Consider the following 12,640-nt stretch of genomic DNA (forward strand, 5'->3'; position numbering starts at 1 on the left):
TTAATTGATAGTGTTTCTTGAGTCCTCTTTTTTTAAGATTTGTTTATGCATACAAGAACTAGGGTACAGACCAGAGGTGTGGGGGTGAGAAGATTCACCTGAGTCAGAGTGGGGAACAGAACAAGCAGATCTACTGAAGTACACTGCTGAGGGAAGCATTGGGTCAGACTGGAGAGGTTTGCTGCATCATCTGGGTAGCTTCCTGGCCGGGAATTGAACTTGTGCCGCAGTATAGCTGCGGGTAGCTTTGTAGGTTGTGTCTTAACCTCATGTGTCACCAGGAAAGCCTTTGAGTCCTCTTTAAGAAATATTTTCTCCCCAACATTATAAGTATAATTTTCTATGTTAAAATCTCCACTTAAAAGCAGATATTTTTATATGTCACAATTAGATCAATAATTCCTTTGGGGTTGATATTTGCATGTGCTGTAATTTTTCTACTTGTACCAATTCCGTTAGATTTCACTTCCATTTCACTTTGTTTCATATTTCAAGTACACCTTTTATAAACAATGTCTAATGGGAATTTTTCAGCCTTAGATTTTACTGGCAAGTATAGTCCATTTATACTTCTTGTCATTAATTTTATAATTGTATTTATTTTTAAACTTACTATTTCTTAACTTCTATTTGTGTTTTATTTTCTATGCTGAGAATTTGGTTCTTTGTTTGGATTGGTACTTATTATTCTACTTCGTCACCTCCACTGCTGAATCATTAGACATTTAGTTTTTCATCTTCTAATGAACATCTTTAAAATTTTAATATATACATTTAACAAGGTGTAAAGTCAGTGTCTCTAATTTTTTTTCTAAAAACACAAGAATATTAGAATGCTTTTATGGTGTCACCCCCTACTGCAGTTTTCTAGTGTTTAATAACACTTCATTTTTTTAGTTTCTGAAATGAGGTGGTGTTATATTCTTAAATGTCATTCTTAGATTTTCAATTTCTGTCCTCATAATTTCTCTTGTAAAAAATACAAACTCTGTGTGTGTATGCACACAAATGCACATATCTGTTGCTTTTTGTATGTGCTTTTTAAAAAATTAATGATTAACAATCACACTGATTTAACAATCCTGATTAACAACCACCCCGATTCTTCCTACTAACATTCCTAAAGCATGTTCAGGACACTTATTCCTCAAGAATTATGTTGTGACTCCCGGAAAAATCCATTTTTATTAAAGAGTAATTAAGCATCTTGATTATTAAATTTCTGAAAGAGAATAAATTTTTGGTCTAAAATAAAGTCTATCCCTCATTCTTTTTCAAACAAAATTTTTGAAAAAGATTTATTTATTTATGTATACCTATAAGAACTGGGATACAGGCCAGAAGTGAGGGGGGTGAGAGGATTCACCAGAAACAGGGTGGGGAGCAGAACAGGCAGATCTACTGAAATACATTGCTAAGGGGAGTATACCTCTCCGAGACAGGAGAGGTCTGCTGTGCCATATGGGTTATCTCCCAGGCCAGGGATGGAACTTGTGCTGCAGTTCATGAGTTCTCATGGCTGGCTGTTGATAGCTTGATAGAGCTGAGACTTTAACCTCTGTGCCACCAGGGAGGCCCTCTTTTTCAAACAAAATTTAATGAGATTTTTATAACATGAAGTTCCTTTTATTGCAAATGTACTAGAGATGTATTCATTGATATTGAGATGATATTTTCTCCTTGTATCTTTTAGTATATTGAAGTACATCAAATTCCAGATTCTAGATATTTACATTTTCCTGTGGTGCATTTGAACTATTTATGAATAAGAAAGATATTGCAATCAGTATCTGTAGTGCCAGCAAGGTAAGGGGCAAGTTCTTTATCGATTCAGGAAATGGATAAAGGAGACTCCCGGGGCCCTCATTGGCTTTTTCAATTTTTTAATGATCTTTCTACAAAATTTGTAGTGAGGCAGCCAGATTCAGGGCAGACAGGGGGGCCGGGGGCCAGGAGCTTGGCAGCAAATCTTTACTCTTTGGGCTTTCTCTGGTGTTCTCTCGTGTTCTCTCCCTTTCTGTAGTCACTTGTCCTCTTGTAGCTGTTCCGCCATTACCGTACTGTGCAGTTGCCTGTGTGACACCGCCGTTACAACCTCAGCCTCCAGGCTCAGGTGTGCCCACTTACTCATGCCCACACCACACTCCAGGTGTCCACCATCAGGCATGTGTACCCTGCTTGAGCCCACACTCCCCAGTGCATTCTGCATTCAAAGCCGCAGGTGAGAGCCACAGAGGCCAGCGTCACAAAAGCCTGACAATCTCATTTACCCTACAGCATCTCAAAGAGAGATCTGCATGTCCAGTGCTTCACTGCAGTAGTATTCACAATAACCAAGATATAGAAGTAAACTATTGATAAGAAAATGTGATATATAATGTGAAATTATTTAACCTTAAAAAGAAGGAAATCTTGATCTCGTTTGCTAATCTATCCTTTGGTTCTTCTTACTGAGCCTACCATATCTTGTTTGCTAATATGCCTTCCTCGTTCTTGGGGAAATAAGTTTAATAGAAATGTCAATAACATTACTGACTTCTCTTGTGGCATGAACATGTCTAAAATACGTATTTAGCTCTTGTATGGGTATTCAAGCCCAAAGGGTGGCAAATTTCTTTCTTGCCTTTGAAGTAGAGCTATCAGTAATTCTCATTATAAAAAGAAGAGATCTGAAGAACACTAATCCTGAAAATGTTGAAAAATAAATTGAAAAGCTATTTGATATTTCAAGTGATGAATGTATTAAGATTTCTGTTAGATTTGGAACAAATGTTGAAAGTGTTCTTCAAACAGTCCTTGAAAGAATACCCCATCCTCAAGTGTGTCATCAATATCCTCTGAGAGTTTTGGTATTTGACACCACCTTTGACCAGTATATGGGTATGATAGCCAATGTAGCAGTATTTTATAGAGTGGTTTCCAAAGGAGATAAAATTGTATCTCAAAAGATATATGAAATTAATGAAGTAGGAATTCTAATGAATAGCCAACTGATAAACTGAGTGTATTCTATAGACAAATCTGAATGTAATAACCTGAAAATTACAGTGGAAAATGGACTTTAAATGATTCCAGTGTGACAGTTCATCAGGATAGTAGCCTTGCCCTAGGTGCTGGCTGGAAGTTTGGATTTCTTGTACTTTTGCACATGGACATTTTTAACCAATGATTAGAGCAGGGATATAATGCTTCCGTTATTTTGAAGACCTTTACTGTTCATAAAAGCTGTTCTTTCATCAGCAAAATTGATAAAGGAATATAGAGAAAAGGAAATAATCATCAACTCTGTACAAATCCTTGAAAACCAAAAGTGACAGAATATTGGAGCCAGTTGTGTTTGGCACAATTATCCCATCAGATGAATATACTAAAATATATATATATATATATATATATATATATATATATATCATGCTTTGCTGGGCTTGATGAGCAGTTCAGAAGAATTTGGTGTTTATTTATCAAAATGGAGTCATGTTTAAATATCTCTTTCTGGGGCCTCCCTGGTGGTGCAGGTGGTTGAGTGCAGCGCTGTGAAGCTGTCCGTAGCCTCTGCAGTGCCGGTTCGATTCCCGCCAGCCTCGGAACAACCTACATGGCCAGCAGACCTCTCCTGTCTTGCCCACTGCTCCCCTCAACAGTGTATTTCATCATTCTGCCTGTTCTGTCACCCACTCTGTCTCTGGTGAATCCTCTCACCCTCCCGCTTGTCTGGACTGTACCCCGGTTCTTGTTTAAACAAAATAAATCATAAATAAATAAATAAATAAATAAATAAATAAATAAATAAATAAATATCTCTTTCCTTTCAATGGAATTGTGGTGGATTTTTATGATCTTTTGAAATGCCAATTTTCTGGATATGCTAGTTTTGATTATGAATATATAGGCTACCAGACTGCAGAACTTGTGAAAGTGGATATTCTCTGAATATGGAAATATTATAGAAGAGTTAGTAAATGTCGTACACAAAGACAAAGCACATTCTGCTGGCAAAGTCATATGTGAGTGTCTGAAGGGTTCTCTTCCTAGGCAGCTATTTGAGATTGCAATTCAATATGCCATTGGAATTAAAATCATTGCAAGAGAAACTGTGAAAGCCTATGGAAAAATGTTTTGGCAAAATGTTGTGGTGATATTATTTGAGAAAATGAAACTTTTGAAGAGACAAGCAGAAGGAAAGAAAAAATGGAGGAATATTGGCAATGTTGAAGTTCCAAAAGATGACTTTATAAAAGTTCTGAAAATACAATCTGATAAATAATTGTTGGGAAATTATAAGGAATTTTTATAAATCAAAAAAAGGAATCTTGCCAATTATAATCACATGGAGGAAAGCGAAGTAATAATGCTAAGTGAAATAATGAAATAAGTCAGACATTATATAACTTATATATGAAATCGAAATATATATGTGAACCAGAGAAAATCTTTCCATGATAGCAAAAGATATGCCGATGTTCATAAATAGCAAGATTAAACATATTTTGCAAGACACATGGAGTTTAAGTTATAAATTCAAGCCTAATTGGTTTTAGATGCTTGAGTTTATGTAACAGCAATAATAGTTAAACATATAAGATAAAAATGTAAGATTTTACTTACTATAAACATTTTTATGTATTCAAACATGGTGCCAGAGAAAAACATTTGCACTTTTTCATATATACATATATATATACACACATGTATGTATTTGTGTATATATGAATACACAAACATGTACAATAATGCACAATGTTTAAACAGATATTAAGCACATAGTAAAAAGTTACAAAATTTTGAATTTTTCATTGTTTTGTTCATAGCATATTGTCATGCAAATACACACACCTTTGTAGCATAATTTAGATCAATTGGTTGATGAAAAAATGAAAAAAATATTCATCAAGAACTTGAAAAAATCAATTGAATATTGATGGAAAGTTAGGCAGTGTAAGCTAAACCTGGTAGGTTCTGAGAAAATATCATGTTGAAATGATAAAGAAACGATGCTTATGAAGGCTTGTCTATGATGAATTTTTATGATCTTCAAAAGTATAACATCTACTGTTCCAGTGAAAGGAATGGAAATGATAGGAGGAGAGAGAAGGTTTGGTAAGAGCTGTGATGGTCACATTAGTTAACTTGGTTTGTTGTACCTTTAGAAAGTTCATGGTTTTGCTGAATTTTTAATTGTATTAGATTCTAAAAGGGAAACTAAAGCATAGCATTTTAGGTGGTAGACAAGAGGATGGAAATTAACTGAAAATGATCTGAACTCAGAAAGAGTTATAAAGCTCCACAAATCAGTAACCCATGGCTGCATTAATAAGAATTCTAAAGTTTATTTGAGGCACTGAGGGACTCAGCATGCACTTCTCCCCTCTGAGGGGTTTAGTCATTTGGCTTGAAAGGCTTGTCATTTCAAGATTGAGACAGATTTAAAGTTTCTCAAAGCATGACCTTTTTTTTTTTTTATTCTTGATCAACTCAGCTAAAATTGAAAGCATAAAGAAAGACTTGAGAATAATTTCAAAGCTTTTACTTTAAAATACCTTTTTAAACTGCCATGCAGAACATTCTGCTAACGTATTTTCACTTTTGCGTTCTCAAGAAAGTTTAGGGAATTTAATATCTCCCTAGCTTGAGATGTGGTTCATATAAGTGCTCTTTTACATTAGCAGCACATTGAAACTATATCGCTAATGGAGAACCAATTTGAAAATTAAATTAACATTGCACATCTTTTAAAAATGAAATTTGAAGTAAGTTAGTAGTCTGCAAAATTAATACCCTATTAGTTTAAATTTTCTTTAATTGATGAATGCAATTTATGACCAAAGAAGCATTTAACTGTCTAGTTTTTTGTTTGCCTTAAATCTATATGAACTTGAAATACAGTCTTCTTGACAAATGAGGTTACTAGAAACTAAATGGGAATTCTTATTTGCCACCACAGTGGTGACATGAAGAATCACAGCCTTTAGCTCAGGGCTACTAAGCTCTTAATAATGAGAGAAAGGTGTTCCATCTTCACCTACAGTAGAGTCACAATTACAATGAACAAAAATAGCTGCCAAGGCTTCTCAAAAAATATTCATGACAGTGAGAAAAATATTGATTTTAAATGCCAAGAAATGAAATATCTTCTAAAGTGTTCATTTCAATCCAACTATTATTTTCCAAAAGAAACTGAATGGACTGTAAAGTGTTTCATCGTGCTATTTCACATATAACACTTTTAAAAATATCCAAAGAAAGAAGCCACAATATTCTCTCTTCTCCCTCCCCCCACCACTTCCTTCTTCTTGTTCTCTCTCTCTCTCAAAAAAAGGTCCCTTATAATGTGAAGAAGAAAAAGATACATGAGTTAAAAAATGGTTTAACTGATCTGTTATTTAAGCAGAATATTATATAAACTAAATAATATCTGTCAAGTATGAAATATGCAGAAGAGATATTACAGTGAAGCAGGCATCATCCTCTGTTTCAGCCTTCATGCTTTAGTGCACAAGCTTCTCTTTCATATGGTATTGCTATATTATGATATGTCTTATGATACTAATAGTCTACTTTTAGACCAAATTGGGATAATTTGTCATATCTTTATACACAAAGGATGCAGTTACTATAGCATAAATGCTGGTAAAATTGTCATCTTTCTTTCAATTGATATTTTTGCTTTAAGTAGGCTCCTGGTTAAAAGCAATAAATAGAATCACTTAAAATTGTATCAGACTCTTAATGCATTATTTCAAATCCTCTCGACCCTGATGTCAGTCACTGCAGTGATTATTACTTATGTTTAGGCATCAACCAGCTTCTCACAGATGTAACCATCAAGTGGCTGTCCCGAAGCTTGTGCAGTCTTCCTCCTTCCTTCCTGCCAGAGCTTCCTTGAGGCTGCAGCATAGGATTTGCTGAGGAAAGAAGTTGTCATTCCTTCATTTATAACTTGGAATTTGGGAGTATCTTGACCAATGGGAGACATGCAAAAACTTCCTCTTTAAGTCTCCTATGTCCATCAGGAGATGCATCTTTTTATGGTGTCTCCAAATGTCCAAGTGAGAGTTGGCGCTGGTGGCCTGAAGTAATGCCCTCTGCATCGGCTTTTCTCCTGTTTTGCTCCCTTTTCGCTTCCATTTTCTACTACCCATTATTACTTATGAAGCTGCCTGCACAGAAGGCTTAAGTCTCGGCTCTTGGAGGAACTTATTGTTAGACAAATTAATCCAAGTTAGTAATATGTTTTCCATGTGCATACCATCAATTACTTAAGTGCTATAAATTCCAGAATTTACTATTAAAAAGAGTGCTGAGATAGAGACATTGAGAGCCCTTTTTATTCTAATTATCCTCTCTTTTTGTCCATATAAGCAGGGGCAGAAAGGGTGAGCAAAACCGCTCTACCATGGCTGGTCTGAGAATGCGCCAACAGGAAGAGCTTTCCATATCCTGAACTCTGAAAAATGCAATCTAAAGAATTATTTTAAAAGTACTATTTCTGATGTTAGACTTAATGTTTATAAATATTTTCAGAAGTAGAAATAATTCATGGCTTGCACATGTTACATAAAAAAATAAAAATGATAATTCTAAAGGATGTAATAAGATGTATAAAATTATAAAGACTCTTATAATGGATTGGTATCATTACTTGAATGGTAACTAAGCTATTAGGAGACTAAAATATATTTTTAAATTGGTATTTTTATAATTTTAATTTCTCTGCCATGGACAGTCCAATATTGTTACTGTCCTTGGTTTTCTATCTATGATTTTAGTTTCAAGTATTTTTCTTTATAAGTTACATTTTAATATTTATTATCATTAAATTTTAAATGGATAAAAGCATAGGGTAGCAACATTTTAAATATCACGTTGAAGGGAACTCTAATTTCAAAAGAAAATATTTGGGGCCTCCCTGGTGGCGCAGGCGGTTGAGCGCCGCACTGTGAAGCTGTCCGCAAGCTTTGCAGCGTGGGTTCGATCCCTGCCGGCAGAGGAGAAATCCACATGGGGCAGCAGACCTCTCCTGTCTTACCCGCTGCTTCCCTCAGCAGTGTATTTCAGACAGTCTGTCTGTTCTGTTCCCTGCTCTGTCTCTGGTGAATCCTGTCACCCTCCTGCACATCTGGCCTATACCCTGGTTCTTGTATAAATAAATAAATCTTTAAAAAAAAAAAGAAAATATTTGCAAGTGAAATTTTTAGACTAATCCACCACATTAATCTTACAAGTTGAGTGGAATTGTTTCTAAAGAAATTAAACAATTATATTGCCTGGACTCTCATTTAGATCATGTTAATAGATGTAGTCCAAAATTTTTCTCCCAATGAAATAACTAATCATCTAAATCAAAATGTGGAAATATTATATCAAAATTTACACTAATTCATTCAAAGCAATTGAGCATTAGCGGAATGTGACTTAGCAGAGCAAAATGTGGAGGAGGCTCAAAGGACTGTGGTGAGACTATGATTGCCTCAGTGTTTGGGTGTGGTGTAGAGACATATATCTGAAGTGGTGTGATCCTATATCTTTGAATCACATGGTGTCATAAAATGATGTTACCTCATTACAATTAAAAAAAAGCAAATAAAATAAATTGCAAAGTCAATTAAAAAGAAAAATATATAAAATGTGTACATAAAATTCAAACAGAGCATTGTAGATATCTGGCTGAGATTTAGCATGTGAAGATCTAATTTGTTAAAAGTAAGATATAAAGGGTCTCACTATTGATGCAAGGGGTTAAGTCTCAGCACTATGAAGCTATGGAAAGCCACTGTGAGTTTGAGTTTGATCCCCGGCCAAGGAGGTGACCCTCATGGTACAGCAGACCTCTCCTGTCTCATCTGCTGCTCTCCTCAGCAGTGTATTTTAGTCAGTCCGTCTGTTCTGCTCCCCATTCTGTCTCTAATGAATCCTCTCACCCCCAACCCCCTGCACATCTGGCCTACACCCCAGTTCATAAATAAATAAAATAAATCTTTTAAAAAGTAAGATATAATTTAAAGATGATGAAAACCCTTCCTTCACCACCCCTCCGAAAACAGTTTTAATTCTATCTGACTTCCAAAGTTAAGGTAAGAAGCAAAATTATTAATATAAATAATTAAATATTGTGTGCAGCACATAGTAGGTCCTTTATAAAAATTTGTAACTTTTATTATCATTTCAATACTTCTGGAAAAAGCAACTAGGAAGGATTAGTTTTCATAATGGATGGCCTGAATTTTTCATTTTAAGAAAAGATGAACTGAAATCCTTTTATTTCACATCCCCTGGTAACTAAGTTGAATGGAATGCCATGTAATGAGAATGTCTCATTTTTTAATGTGTTGTGAACTTGTGCCTACAATATTGGCGGGAAGGTTTAATACCTCTGGATAGCAGGCGCGGCAGAGCTGCAGGAGATCCGTGGACGTGTGAAACTCAGAGCTGTGGGCTGTGTTTTCATTAAGTGTTCTTGGCTCTCCTGCTGCTTTTCTTTCTAAGCTCCACCCTGAAAAGCACAGGACTGTTTAGCAAAATTAAGGAAAAACCGAGTGATCTCTCTTTGGGCAGTAATCTTGTGAAATAGATTAAGCAATACACTTGCTCATGCCAGCAGGCAGCAACTACAAACTGACAAATGTTCACAGACTCAAGTTATAGAACAAAGGCAGTGTACAGAATGACTTGTCTCTATTTATCTTTACCCACAAAGGTATATATATGGGAGGAGGAGCTTGAAGTTTTTTCCCAGTGAAAGTAGGAAAATAACTAAAGCAGGATAGGAGAAACGATACTTTGAAGAATAGTTTTTTTTTTTCCCCACTCTGTCACAGTTGCAAATATAATTTCATCTAAAATACATTGCCAAAGTTTTATGACCAAATAACTATTCCAGAACCAGTCAGGCAAATCGTGTGAACTGTTTTGAATATGCTGATGATAACCTCAAGTGCAATTGTAGGTGGTTAATGTTCCTCTCCTATTGGTATTGTCCTTATGATCAGATTTTTCTACTGAGAGGAATGTTGTCCTAGGCACTGGTGAAAAAGGGTTATACTAGTTCAGTGTGGCATTTCCCAGTTTCCATCTTTTTACTTTTAGATGTTACATAGGGAAGGGAAAGAATGAAAATGTGGGACAGAGCAAACATGATAAATCTTGGTGATGTTTTGTTTGGAGTGTACAAAGCCCCCTCCCTAAACTGAATTCAGATAAAATAAAACTATAAAACCCTATTTCTGGAAGGATATGTGTCTAAGTGGAAATTTCTGGGCACTGGCCATGGGGACCCTACATTCAATTATTCAACCCAGTGCTTAATGAAAGTTCACTGTGGAAACATTGACTCACCTTGACAACCCTGAATGGACATAGATTGTCTCTTTGGCAAAGTAAATACAACTTTATTAAGAGACATGGAGAACATCAGAGTTATAATGGAGTCTACATTTTAATGAGACATGATCTCAGCAAGAGAGAAATCATCTGGTGTACTGAATCCAGTGCGTGGGAGACTAAGACTCAAGATTGAAATGTTGAGACCTTGCATACATTTGCTAATTAAAAACACCACCACTCCACAGTTGGCTTGCAAAACTGGTCAGACACAGGGCAGGAAGTAGTCAAAGACAAAGCAACATACCACTGAAGAACCATTATTGCCTTTAGAAATGCTAATGAGACAGCAGAGATTACAAAAAGAAAGAGAAAAAAAAAAAAGTTCCAAGTGGCCTCAGACGCCATCTTTGATCTGGCCACATGGTCCAATGTACTGCCTAATCTTTTGAGTAAAACTGGCACAGAACAATTTCCACAAAATCAAAATCTCTTAGCAAGTCACTACAAACAAATTACATACAGACACACAGATCTTCACAAAGCCCAAGCCAGTTTTTCAACAGCAAATCGACATATGAAACAAACACACCGGAGAAACCAAAAATCACATTTGCGCTTATGGTAGCCAGCGCCACAGGGAAGCCCAATTTCCCCATGGGGCTGACTAACCACGGATGGCTCTGTCCTAAATCTTCGTGGTCGCCAAATCTGTTATAGGACAGGGAGAGGGGCAGCCCAAACCCCACAAACCTGCCTATTCTACATGGGTTCTGCCATCCGCCGCATCAACACAAAACATAGGAGACTTTAACGGGAAGGAACTTTAATAAAACTAGGAAACAATACAGGTAAGGCAAAGAGTCTAGTTTCTAAATCCAGCACCCAGAGTGACCCGTCCCCTCGTGGGTAAAAGTCCATCCATATGGGATCGGCCCAGAACAAGGCCCCAAAGCCTGCCACAAGTCTAAAGCATCTTCCAGTGGGGACCCACAGCAAAGGGTCACAAACAACCGGACAAGCCCGGAAGGAAAAGAGCAAAATCAACATCAAGATAAAAGCTGCCATTGTCACCTCCCCACGGGTCTCACCCACATCTGTGTCACCCAGTCCACGACCAAAAGACAAGCGCAGTTTCTTCACGTGTCTCTAGGCTCCATGCGCCTCCTCCAGGTCTCCTGGCTCCATCCTGCTCCTTCCTTCCTCAGTCTCTTCTGCAGCTTCTCCTCTTCCTGCTCAGCTCCACCCTTCCTTGGGTGGGGCAGGGAACCTGGAACCTCCCCCTTTCCTGGGGACCACCCTGTTACAGGAGGAGCTATGGGAGGTACAAGAGTTTTATGGAGATTTTGTCTTCCAAATGAGCCAGACATTTTCATGAACATTCTTACTAATGTTTAGATAGTGCCGCGGACCAGCACAGCAGTAGACAATGAGGCCACCTCAGGGTTGAGAGAAGTGTGCAGGGTGGTCAGGGCGTCGGTGAAAGAAATGACAAACCGACACACTTCAAGAGTGAAAATCTGAGTGTAATTTTCTTTAAGTTTGTGACCAGTATATATATGTTTTCCAAAAGCACAGGAATGAATATCAAAGAAATTAGCTTGCTCATGGGCTCAGTCTATCACCATCAGGGAGGTGATCTACATAACAAACAATGACCATTATAGAAGAAAGAAGGAAGTTTAGAAAGACAGATAAGGGATTAAAGTTTGTAGTTCTAGAATTTTTAGCATTCTTGTAGTGGTTCTTGGTGGTTTTATCTTTTGATAAGCTTCTGCCTTTTCAGGGAACTTCTGCTGCACTTCCTCTGCTTCAGGGTGTTATGCTGTTCTCCCCCTGGGCGCTGGTTGCCCAGCCGGACCTAGGGACCATGGTGAAAGCCATTCCTAAAGATCACTGCGGGGGGAGGTGCAGCAGGTATGTAGGGTTTTGCTGTTCTTCCCCTGCGCAAGCTGGTTGCCCAGCCAGACCTAGGGCCGGTTAACCCTAAAGGTCACTGCAGGGGGAGGTGCAGCAAGATAGGACCATGAAGGGGAGAGGATTCCTCTTAAAATATCTGAGGCTGTGTGAAAAGAAAACAAATGAACCAAATAATGGGGCGCATCTGACCACCACAACAATCTAAATCAAAGAATAAGACTACTGGCCATCAGCAGAGTACAGAGACTGCCATTTGAGGAATCAAGTCAGAAAAGGGCATATCTTCAGGCATATGAAGAGTAACCCCTTCTAGAAAACCCAGGACATAGTTCTGGTAGGTGATACTTTTTTCCAAATGACATTTTAGAAATTTATGAAGATATTTTTGGTTATCACAATTTTG

General features: G+C 37.2%; 1 pseudogene; it reads left to right on the forward strand.

The window, feature by feature from the left end:
- The first annotated feature begins 2,582 nt into the window (after positions 1-2,582).
- Positions 2,583-4,264, forward strand: LOC119251484 (translation factor GUF1, mitochondrial-like; annotated as a pseudogene).
- The last annotated feature ends 8,376 nt before the right edge of the window (positions 4,265-12,640 follow it).

This window comes from Talpa occidentalis, unplaced genomic scaffold (assembly GCF_014898055.3).
Source record: "Talpa occidentalis isolate TD23 unplaced genomic scaffold, MPIMG_talOcc4v2.1 talOcc4.2, whole genome shotgun sequence".
Lineage (NCBI taxonomy): Eukaryota > Metazoa > Chordata > Mammalia > Eulipotyphla > Talpidae > Talpa > Talpa occidentalis.